This window comes from Zonotrichia leucophrys, chromosome 4 (genome assembly GCF_028769735.1).
Source record: "Zonotrichia leucophrys gambelii isolate GWCS_2022_RI chromosome 4, RI_Zleu_2.0, whole genome shotgun sequence".
Taxonomy (NCBI): Eukaryota; Metazoa; Chordata; class Aves; order Passeriformes; family Passerellidae; genus Zonotrichia; species Zonotrichia leucophrys.
Genome location: NC_088173.1, coordinates 34,663,556 through 34,675,872, shown reverse-complemented (window position 1 = coordinate 34,675,872; position 12,317 = coordinate 34,663,556). Strand labels below are relative to the sequence as shown.

The following is a 12,317-nucleotide window of genomic DNA, read 5'->3' as shown; positions in this document are numbered from 1 at the left end:
GTAACCACAAATCACCCTGCAGCCATCTGCAAACATCAGCTCATTTTTATAAGTATAAAATGGAGTGTAAATGGGTTAAGTGAGATACAGGCCCATCTTCTGATGTGCTTGAAATAACAATAGAAGCAGTTGACTGCAGTTTCTGTGGATACACTTGGTCTCATTCATGTGCCTTCTCTATTGGCAATTGCTGCTCTGCTTTGCTAAAAAGCTGAAATACAAAAATGCTCTGTCAAGTGTCATCTGGTTTATAATGGATAGTTTGTGAACAAAGACAAACTGTGGGCTTTATGAAAAGCAGAATATTGAGTAGAATGAATCCCAAGGATAAGCGTTCATTTGTTTTGTATGTTTTATATCTAAATCATGAATAAGGCATAACAATTTAAATCTCCCTTCTGAATTAATCTGATATGGCTCTGAAACAGTACTGATAGTTATGATCTTTTTCTTTCCCTTCAGTGCCCAGGTGAGCACTGTCTTTATTGCCCTTTGTGCTGTTTAATTATCTAGTGGCATTAAGTGCTGTACCTTAAAAATAGATTACCATGAATTCACATGTCCTGTGATTGGCTTATGTGGTAAATCCATACACAGCTACAAGAAATATCTGAGTCTGTTTATGAGCCCTTAAGTGCTCACAGCTATTGACAGTGTATTTTAATGCAGCTATTACTACTGTTGTTTATTCTATTACACTGTGATTAGGTTCCACAATTAATTTTAATTATTAGTAACTTTACATTAATTTTCTAAACACCTCAGATATTGGCAATAAATATATATGGATGAATAGTGAACTGGAAAAAATTAAGGCTTGAGCTTTCAGCAAAGTGACTTGAGGGGAATTATGGAAACACCCCCCTCCTTTTTTAAAAAACGAATGAGTGTGCAACATTTTACTATGTAACAGACATGCAAATTGAAAAGGAAGTCCTGGCACAAGGTACAGCCTTGCTCATCATGAGCTGGTATCTATGAGGTTTTTTTTAAATGTGGACAAAACAGTAGATAGAAGCAGCCACTATTTAAGATTATTTGAAGTTAGCTGAACAATAAAGGTCACAGGGAAAGGAGTGGTGTTAAGTTCTAAGGAAAATATGGCTGGTACTTGAACTTTGCTAATGAAGCAATTGTCTGAAGTGTGGAGGCCAACACTAAAGCAGAAGAAAATTGGCAAAGAAAATGGAAATTAAATCCAAGGCATTTAGCACAGCTTCTGTGTTTGTAAGTCAGAATCCAAAGCAGCTCCTACTTTGCTCAGGAATGGGAAGAGATACCAGGGCTTTGTTTTTTCTGCAGTTATTCCTCCTGGTTCCAGGCAGGTATAAAGGATGTTTCAGTGGGCTGGGCTGAAAGGGAGTTGGTAAGGGTAGAAATTGTGCAGACTCTGAATCAACCATCACCTCCTGGGTAGAAGCCAAGGGCAGGTTTGTCTCTGAGAACCTCAAAAGTCAGGGAAAACTGAAGGAACAATGTCATCTCTCTTGCTCCTTCTGAGCACCAGCTGAGTCAATCCAACTGGCACAGTATTGAAGAATAATCTCAGTTGTTTAAGTTATTCTTGTATTGACTGAGGAAGCCCATGTATAATGTAATCATGCTGATGATTTAAAAAAAGGACAAGATGAAACACCATCCTGAGCATTCTTCAAAAAAAAAAAAAAATCTGTGGTGTCTTTCTTCTTAATTTCCTCATGCTTCTTAATTTGCATGTCAAATAAAACCTCCCTGACTGATTTTGATGACATTGCAAGCGTTCAGCTCTGAAGACAATCAGTGTAAATTGTCACACGTTATCAGATAACCACTGACAAACTACCTAACCATGTGCTTCACAGCCTAATGTGTAATGATTTTTCTCATGAAATTAAGAAAAATCGAGATCACTACAAAACTGTGCCTTTTGTTTGGGAACACATTATGTGCAGAGATGGAAAATGAGTAGGTCAGGGAATGTGACTGGGCTTCCTTTCCCCTCTGCCTCTGAGGCCTATTTAGCCTTGAGACATTTACCATATGCTGCAGATTGTTTTAACCATGAGTGCTCCATATCTTTATGGATATGGAGCTACCACTGGGCTTTCACTGTTACTGGACTTTCAAGGTCATTTTTCTGAACCAAAGAATTATGCTGATATTGCAGACATGTCGATCCTGATCTTAGCATTGTTTTTCCTTTTTTTTTTTTCCCCATGAATAAATTTAAGCATCTGTGAACAGCCATTGGTTACCTTGCAGTGTGAACCTGAGGCAGAGAGAGCAGAGTGTGTGCATGTATATATTGCCTGGCAGGGGGTATGTCTTCCTTTAAACTATGGGAAATGTAGATATTGCATTTTCATATTAGGCACATTGAGCTCAGCCAGTTATCCCACTTGGTGAGGTGAAGTGATCCGTGCTAAAGGTATTTTTCAGCAATATCTCTGCAAATGTCATAGAAACCATGTCTTTATCGATGGTAATTATTTTTTCCCAGTGGAATGACATCCCAGTCGTATAGGACAAAACAATAGGAAGGTGCAAAATTGGCCTTGTCAAGTCTGATAGACTTGACTGAATGCACAGCAACAAAGAATAACTACATATATATGCTTTCTTATCCTAGGTTACTTTTTGTGTGTATCATGAGACATAATTTCACTTTTCTCTATATTGTGCTTAGCAGAAAGAGGGAAATCTCTCAGCCAAGCAATGCTATTATTAGGTGTTACCTATAAACATGGTTTGCAGTAGTTTGATGAGCTGATATAGCATTTGTTAGAAATTCTTTTCTCCTCAGAAAGACATGGTCAGAACTTTTTTTCATAAATGGGATTTGCGCGCTGTACATCATTTAACAAGGAATGAAAAGATATAAGGGCATGTACAGGTTTTACCTCATTTGAAATGTAAGCTTGAACTGCTTGAGGTTTGGTAACAAAAAAACCCACAAAAGTGAGAGCTTTTTCTCTGGCCTGTTCCCAGGGTTTTCTGAAGGGCCTCCTTGTCCTGTCCTTCGCTTGTCTGAGTCTCGGGTCGCTTCCCTATGGCTTGAGAGCTCATGGAGAGCCCATCAGGTGAGGCAGGAGCGTTCCTCAGCCATCCGCCTTCAGTACTTTATCCTTCAGCTGCAAGGGGGCCAGGGAACAACTGAAAAATAATGTAAAATGTTTGCCAAAACACTGCTGTCATTGTGTGAACAGAATGCTGAGCTTCATGTTGCACGCACACCTCTTCTCCCTGTTGATAAGAAATTATTTGGGTGTTAGTAACTTGCTGGCTGACTGGTATGAGAGTGTTGCTTAACAGCTCCTACCCACAGATGTTGGATTTTTGCATTTTGTTTGGATGCAAACACACCTGAAATACTGCAGAGGACCACCGTGAAATTTCATGTTGAGGGCTTGCCTCAGGTGCTGCCTTCAGCCTGTGGCTCAGGGTGGAGGGAGAAGGGGACAGTGAGGAACTGTGCTCAGACACCCTGTGTCAGAGGGGTGCTTAGAGGACAAGGCAAGCCCTGAGAGCCCACCAGGGCAAAGCAGCCCCCCAGCCCCTCGGGCTGAGCAGGACCCCCCTCTCCTCTCTTTTCCCCCCTCTGCTGTCAGCCTGGCCTCTCCCACGGGGATGGGAGGCGCTCCAGCCAAAGGGATGGTGTTCGCTTCCCCAGCAGCTGGACAAACCTGAATGTCTGGTTCTGCCCTGGTTCACACGGGCTGCTCACCGAGGAGATCAAAGCCTGTTTATTTCTGGCACAAGATTTGATACAGATTCCTGTGGCTCTCTGGAAGCAGGGCATGGATGGACTCTGACCATTGCCATAACCCCAGATCCACCAAGATGTCAACGTTCCCCACTATGCCTTTTGGAAAACAGCCTTTCTTTTATCTAGCAATATCTAACTTTAACTTTCTCTACCAATTAGTTTGTAGTGATCAAAGACATCAAATTCTCTTGAATATTTGTTGTTTTTTGAGGTTTTATGGATTAAGTAATATCAGATTTTCAGGCATCCATGTGAAATAGTTGTGAAACAAGATGATCAACTGACTGGTTTAATGTTATGCCATAATGCATGGCTTGATTCAGCTTTGAGCTTCAGCTGTGTCTACCTGCAGTTATAACTGAGGGGTGAATCACTCCCTTTCTTGGTCACTGCCCCTTTTGGTGGTGTTTGGGATGTATGACTAGAAAAAAAAGGTTTGTCCAAGTTAGAAACTTCCTGTTGCTTGGTCCTAACCTGTTGTAGTTAATTATCTGTGTACTACCATCCTAAAGTTCAAATACTTTTATTTGTTCATTTTCCTTACTTTCCTAAGAATTTTTGCCAGCTTGTGAAGAGGCTGGTTAGTTCACAGCCTGTCCCCCACAACTCTTTACCACATCACAAGCTCTGTCATATGTTAGGGTGACTGGCACTGAGTCATACTTTCCTTTATTGTACCTGTACTTTTTTTCTTCTATAATCAACTTTACTCATATTCTTTCCCGCCTTTTCTTTATTCAAGTAATAATTCTCATGCTAATGGGATTTTGTTTGGGCCTGTAGCTCTTAGCTGAAGTTTGTCTGTGCTTTCCATTGTGAAGATCAGTTTAGATTTGAGGGGGTTTTTTGTGTTTTTTTTCCCAATAGCTGACATGGGTGATGAGCAAGCAGTGTGCTTCTCTAAATCCCTTGTGAAAAACTGAGTAGGATGCCTATACTATTTGCAGTACTTTGCCAGAGGTAAAAGCAATGTTAGAGCTCTCATACTAAAACCATTGCTCTCTCCTCTGCCTTATGATTTTTTCTGGGGCTGATTTGACATCTTAGAGGATCCACAGACAAATGTCTGTCGTGGTAAGGATGCTCCAGAGTGCAGCAGGGCTTGCAGAGTAGCCAGGGTGCCCAGCACCACCATCTCAGGATTTCTACCTGTGTCTGAACACTCACTGTGTATTCAGCATTCAGGCCTCATTTGGGCAAGCAGGCTCCTTTGGAAAAAGGTTAAGAAAGAGAAAGGGATCTTCTCAAACCATGAAAACCCATGCTGCTTGTGACAGCCAGAAAGTGGCTATTAAAAGAAAGAACTGGAGTTTCTGTGCCACACTCCTCTTCCTTTGGGGTCCAAAGTGTGACCCTTTCCTGAGGGTTTATTCCAAAATGTGGCATTACTTAGATACATTTTTGAATGGCCCTGCTTTGAGAGGGATTTGTACCTGGTGTCTTTCTGAGATCACTTCTGACCCAAATAATTCCTGCCTGGGGGGAACTGGGTGGAGGAACATGGAACAGCATTGCCTTGTTTCCAGGGATTGGGATTAAAGCAGCAGCATGTGAGAGACCTAAGTTCACGTTCCTGTCCTGCCTGTTCCACAAAAACATGAATCTGTCTGTTCTGCTCCTCAAGGGGCTGTCCTGACAAACAGGTTAATAGACACTGGAGAGCTCAGGTCTCCTTTGGTTTCTTTGTCTGGAGGAGTTTACCTTGAGAAAGAGACAACTGGATGTTGGCTCCATAGGTTACTGCAATTCCCTGCAGATGCAAAAGACTGGGTCAATTAATGTGGAGTTATTTGTGAAGTGCACACAGGGAAGAAAAGAAAATAGCTTTGCATACTGTGTGCTTACCTGAATCAGACAGCTAGATTGAGGGGATCTGAATGTTTTTCTCTGACTTCACTGCACCAGTAGATGTTTTGGTATTTGCTACACCTTCAAAAGCTTTCTAGCTCTTTGGGCAGTGTCCCTGTATATGCTGTAAACTACATATCAATGTCAAAGCCATGTTTACAAACCATGGTAGCACCCAGCCCAGTAGTGAGGGATAGGAGCAATCCTTGAATGAAGCTAAAAGGTATCCTCCCTTTGCCTGGCAAACCTCACCATGTCATGACCACCATGAAGTCCAGGAGGCTTTCTGCCAGTTTTTATTTTGTTTTGGTTTGGTTTTTTTTCTCAAGAAAGAAAGTCTGACTCTACAGTATGAGGAGACTTCCCTCTATAAATACTGCAATTATGGGCACAAGGGTGTTTTGCAACCAGTGGTGAACACAATCGTTTTGTTACCTGCTAGGTAAATACTAGAATCTGAGCTTCCAGAAATGTTTGCTGCAGTAGATGACAGCATATCTCCACAATATGGTAAGATTGAGCCAAATAATTCTATGTCAAACTCTAAACTTGTACACACGTGCAACCATAAAATTCTACTGATGTAATGGATTTTCTACTGTAAAGGAAAATGTTTGGTTTGGATTTTTTTCCCCACTCTGATTTGCAGGAGTAAAATATTTCAGTATGCATTAAAAAGCATGCACTTAAATTGTAAGTCAATTGACTAGTTTCTATAAAAAGTAAAATCAGTATTTTCAGGCATTTCATTAGAATAAAAAGAAGTCTGCTGCAAGAATAGCTTCAGCCCTCAGCCCAACTCACATGCTTGGCTAAATTAATATGAGAGGAACTGAAATAAGTGAGTCTGGATCAAGTCCACGTCAAAATTAGACTGCAGCAAACCCAACATGGAACTCAAAGGTAATTTTCCAATTGATTTTGGTAGATAGAGAGTGTTAGAGCCAAGGAAGATGCTGAAAAACCTGACATTTCTGTTAATAGTGCTGTGTTGTGGATCTACCTGCTTCAGATTTTGTCACCTGTTTTCTGCACAGGGAAGGTGCAGGCAGCAGGCTGGGAGAAAATGGTTGAACCCAGGATTTAAGAGCTGAAACTCTAAGGCAGCATCCTCTTAGCAGGCTAGTTATGGAATTCAAGACTCTAGAGCCAAACTGGCTGCTCTAGGGATACACTGTTAAATACCTGATTGCTCTTCTGCTGAAACAACCTAGGTATTTCCACACAAGAGCACATCCAGTGGCATTATTTCCCTTGCTGTGAAGAGAACCTGTGAGGTCCTTTTAGATAATTGGGTTGCTGGGCTTTTTCACACTAATTAAGCAGAAAATGTTTTGAAGTGCAGTCAGTCACTGTGCCTGGCACGTTGCCATGTGGAACGGTGCAGGGGCAGACGCCCTCACAGCTCTTCACTGGCTGCAGCCTACAGAAATTGGTAGGAAAATGACTCAGTGGAAAATGGCCAGTTCTGTGGAGATGCAAGAAATGGCAACATCAGACCAATAAAAATCAAGAGTGTGATTTTTTTAAAAGCAGCAGTAATTATTTTCCACTGAAGGAGGTGAGGGAGGAGTACAAAGCCTGTGATTCCCGTTGGCAGCAGCCTGCCTAGCAGAACGCCTGCCTCTTCCTCCTCGCTGCCTCTCACAGACACACATCAAACAATTGCATTAGCACTTCTGCTGCCTTTCTTCTCCCACCCTCTTTTTTCACACCATTCAAGAGCTAAAGCAGAGCGGTGTTGATCGTTGAGCCTGACAGTGAGTTTTGTTTGAACACAGCTTATCCTATCAGTGATAATTCAGAAATTTCTGCATGCGTTTCGAAGGCAAGTTTAAGTAATTTTAAAAGATGCACTTCTCCATTTGCAAATAGTAAATAATTTGTGCTGTTTAGTGCTTCTCAAAGCGTGTCTTGGTGGAAAAGCTTGCTGCGGAACGTTGGAATAGGATAAAATTCTGCCTCTAATCACAGAGATGGGCTTTATGTGTTTGTGGATTTAGAATATGTGGATTTGTAAAAGACATTTTTGTATCTTTTATGCCTTTCTTAAAATTAAAAGGCCATCATTACAGAAGAACAAATTTTAATACTTCATCTTTATTGCCACATTTACTACTGTGGGAGCAATTTTAAGGAGTGGCAGTTCAGTAACTAGGTGCTTTCTGCAAACAACTGCTTTTTTTTTTTCTTGACATGTTTTTAACAGTTTTTGGATCAGGCTCCAAATATGTGTAATTAGCTTTTTATAAAAGCTATTAGAATGTATTCGTCCTCCCATCTGGATTTTATGTTCTGGCTATTAATGCTACAGATGCTTTAAAATATACAGCTCCAAGCCCTGCTCTGATCCTATTAGCTAAGGCCTAAATTCCATTTTATTTTTGAAGAGGCATGGAGAAATTCTTGGGATTTTCAAAATGTATTCACCTGATATATAGGGAATGTGCTTAATAGTGTGGTGATAGATAGTGCACCTAATGATATGAGTCCAGTGCTGCTCCTACTAAAATTTCTAGGATCTTTGCCATCAAGTTCAGCATATACAAGTTAGTGTTCTTGTATGTATTAACTAAATACTTGCATGTTTGCTTATCAGCTTCCCTGGCAAGCTTTCTCTTGGACTAAGTCAATGTATCTTCTACAAGGATTCAGGTGTTGTGGTTTAATATAATCAGATAATGATCATAATTTCTAAATAAAATCTGTGGGCATAATTTGGTCTTTTGATCGGTCCAACTTTTGCAAGAGGAAATACAGACTTAAAAGCAAATGTAGTCTTGAAAATAATGTTCATTTCAGATGGAATATTTGTGGAAGTCTGTGGGAGTTAGTATCCAATTTCTGGTATTTTAAAAGGATTTAAGTCCCTAGCTCCTATATGGTCTCCAGAATCTCTGACTTATTTATTCCCCCCAGATTTGCAACGAAGACCAGAATCCTGCTGGGCTAAACCACAGACCCAGTATACAATTTCTGCCTGAAAGAATCCTCCATATATTACTTCAAACATAGGATCTGGTCAAAGCACAGAAACCACAGGTTTGTGTAAAAATGTCCTATTTTTACATTACATTATAGAAAAAAAATTGTCCTTCTATAGTGATTTTTTTAAAAATAATCCATTAATGAATAGAATTATCTATTTTTTCCCCCCCAAAGATTAATTCAGTATCTTGGAATTAACTAAAGGGCATATGATTCCTCAGGTTTCATGGCAGGTATACAAATGTTTATTGAAGAGAGAAGCATTTAGGGACATAAATCCATGCTGCTTGCTGAGGCATAACTTACTGTTGCCCTTGGGAGGGAAAAACACACTGCACTTCTGTGTGTGTCTTAATGAACACATATTTAAAATACTGCCATGCTTTTCTTGCTGCAACACCCAGGCTTTCGTTTTCCATTTTTATTTAATGTCAGCTCCAGTGGCACTAAGACGTCTATGGTCTAGATACTGATGTGTTAAAGTAATCTGAACACTAAATAGAGCTAGTAAGAAATATCTGTGTTTATTTCATAACTATTCTCTGCATGTATCTCAGAGGGATCCTGTTTATTGTCTGTATATGGTTGGAAGATAGTAATGATAAATAGAAAAGTATACTCAGGGAAGAGTAAATAGGGATATGAAAGAAAATGTTGTAATGTGTGAATTATTGTCACTATATATTAGTGAAATAAATTTTGTGTTTTAAACCATTTTTCTTAATTATTTGCCTGTGAAGGGTACCTATCTGGTCATGTTTGGGCACTACTGAACTCCAGCAATTTCTGGTACCTTTCTACCCACATCCTCTATGCTTCTGCATTTGCTAAAGCTTTTGAAATCCCACTACTGAAAATGTGTCTGTTTAATGGCAATTAACACATTTATGTGACTATAAAAATCAAAAATTAAGAGGTTACCCAGGGTGATGTTAACAGACCTTTCTGGTGTCATCCTTCAGGTCGTTTAAACCTATCACCAACTGAATAGAAACCTCCACAAGAGAAGTGCAGTAGAGAGCTGCTGCCTCTTGCTGAACACCACACTTGTCCTGTTAACATAGATTCTCTTTTCCAGATGCATGTTTCCTAGGAAGGGATATGTGCTTTAGGGACCTGAGCCAAAATACGAGCCTGTTCAAATATTTAGAGCATGAGGCAACACTCAGCATTTCTATATTTGGGGAAGTGTGCTGATTTTTTTTTTCATACTGACTACGGTGGAGCTATACATCATGGGTGCTTGTGATGTTCATAAAAATAATACTGTGTAATAATAGAGTGTGCCATAGAGTAATAAATATCCTTTAGGATGTAAGACAAAGTCTAATAAATTCATTAAGCAGACTAGATTTCCAGCCCCTAGCAGCAGACCTTGCACTTAAATCAAAATCAAAACATGCATTTGTCTTTGATGGAGACTTGGAAAGAGACTTTTAAATGAGATGTCTGAATAAAGAAAATGCCCTTGCTTTCATAAATACTAAGTATGAATCTAGGCATAATAGACATGAATGTGGAAATGGAGGCATCTTATCATGTCTTTGTGTCTCAGTTTTGTTGCACGTTGTGAGGCCTGGTGGCTCCATGCCTTCTCTCCTTGAGCCTTGTGATCACACCAGCCAGGGCAGTGGCTGATGAAGCAAACCCATCCCTGCTCTGATGGAAACCTCAAGTGAAATGCAAGGCACTAACCTCTTCTAGACTTTGGTGACAATTTGGATATTTCTATGCAAATGCTGCTCTGTAAAAATGCAATCTCACATTTACATAGACCTGCCTGAGACTACATCATGCATGGCAGCAAATACCAAGTCGGGGTGGTGCTGTGGGAAGGGCGATGACATCAGGCTGAGAAAGTGTTTTTGTTTGGGGTTTTTTTTTTTGCTTGTCTTTTTTTCCTCTAACCCCAGTTCAGCAAGGGACTGCCAATTCAATACTCTTAGTTCTTTTAGTCCCCTAAGTCCATTCTCTAGCTGCAGCCTCAGACAGGGCACAGGAATCTGCACATTGATTATTCAGACACACCATAGTGCAATAGTTCGTAGATCATCTGCCTACTAAAGTAAAAAATTTCAAAGTTTTGGTGAAGTCTAAAATGCCTTAATTTTAACTTAGGCATATGTTTATTTTGTATTGCTATTTGAGGTCTGCCACAAGTTGGTTTGTGTGACTACTAAAGATGTAAAAATTCTGTTTTTTCCTGTGCTTGGGGAGATACGGAGTGGTGTTTTATGCAAAGACTAAATCCTTTGCCTCCCTGATAAAGCAATGGTGACCATCCAAGTTCAGCTGTCCAAATTCTTGCCAGTGTGACCATTGCATGATAGAACCCAGAAATTATTGCATGTTTATTTCTAGTCTGTTTTTCAGATAGGTCCCTATTCCTGAACACCTAGGTGAAAGGCTGTGTGGAAGAACATCAGTAACTGAATGAGCTTACACATTTTTCTGGGTGTTGCCAAGATGCTGATTCAAGCTAGTTGAATAGAATAGAATTTGTGACATGTTCTTCTGATTTTGGCATTAATTCTTATTCTTTGACCAATATTTGAAGGCTTTGTTGGTGTTCTTCCTAGGGGGCAATTTTATTTTTTTAATTTAACAATCTAAAATACTAGATAAAAAAATGTTTTCTGTGAAGTCTGCATCTGTTGATGGGCACATGATGAATATGGGTACTTCAGGGGAGAAGTTACAGCTGTAGAAGTGAAAAGGAGAATTTGGGAAGGTAGTGCTGGAAATCTGGCTTTGCTCTGCATGGGTGAATGGTACTGAGAAAATCCTGTGGTATGGAGTGTCTGTAGCAGCTGCAACAATAGACTGAGGGCCCTGAAGCCCATCTGTGCTGGAAGCCTTTCCAGTAACGGGTCTTTTAGGTGTTATTCTACATAATGTATGTGTGCACTTCATGTGTTTTGGTGTATTAATGTGAACAGCTGGGTATTCTACATTCCTCTGCATAATCTCAGATGATGTCTACCTCTCTTTTTTGGCTCTTGTCTCTGGTCTTTTGTCTGCAAACAGAGAAGTTGCTGTTCACTAATCACATGAGGAAAACTTTAATAATTCCATATGAACTGAATAACTTGAGGTGCTATTTTGGCCCAAGGCAAGGCAAATTGATGAGACTTAAATGCAGAATTTGCTCAGCCCTCCCAGGTTCACTGATACTGAAGAAAGCTCCTGCTGTGATGATGTATTGGAGTCACAGATACCATAAAATGCAGCACATATCATTATTTTTTAATCTTATATTTTCTGGTACAGAATGCCATGCTCAGACTATGTTTTCAATGCTAGCACATTGAATCTATTACAAATAGAAATACAATTTTTCCTTTCAGCAGATTTCCTTCCTTTTCCTATTTTGTACAATGGATAAATAACAAGGCTGGAAAGAATGCTTGTCAACTTCAATTTTGCTGAACATGTAAATGCTAAAAAAATAATCTGTAAAAAAAAGCCCTAGACAAACCAGAATATTTCCACAATTTAAGTACGATTACAAAGATGAACAGATAATTTACAAATGGACCCTGTTAGCCTGCAGAACCAAAATATTTTGTCATGGGGATCCTCCAAGTGGAAAAGTTTAGAATGAGAAGTAAAACCTCATTCATGCAGACTTCTGTTGTTCAAATCAAAAGGCATGGAAAAACACAAGGCAGCCTTCGGAGGCTTTTATTAGCTGCTGTTTGTGAAAATACAATGCTCAAGTCCTTTGGAATCCTTC

The 12,317-nt window shown here is 39.8% G+C and overlaps 1 protein-coding gene across 12 annotated transcripts in view; it reads left to right on the top strand.

Annotated features, from left to right (window-relative positions):
* The window catches only part of CCSER1 (coiled-coil serine rich protein 1), a 633,522-nt gene that overhangs the window by 5,875 nt on the left and 615,330 nt on the right, over positions 1 to 12,317 (top strand). Inside the window, exons 1-2 of one of the 12 annotated variants that reach the window (XM_064711080.1) lie at positions 6,077 to 6,103; positions 8,513 to 8,635. The exons of 10 other annotated variants lie outside the window; for them this stretch is intronic. The gene's annotated coding sequence lies outside the window, so the exon portion shown is untranslated. Of the gene's footprint in view, positions 1 to 6,076; positions 6,104 to 8,512; positions 8,636 to 12,317 lie in introns of those variants that run through there. One more of the 12 variants, XM_064711078.1, reaches the window with a different exon arrangement.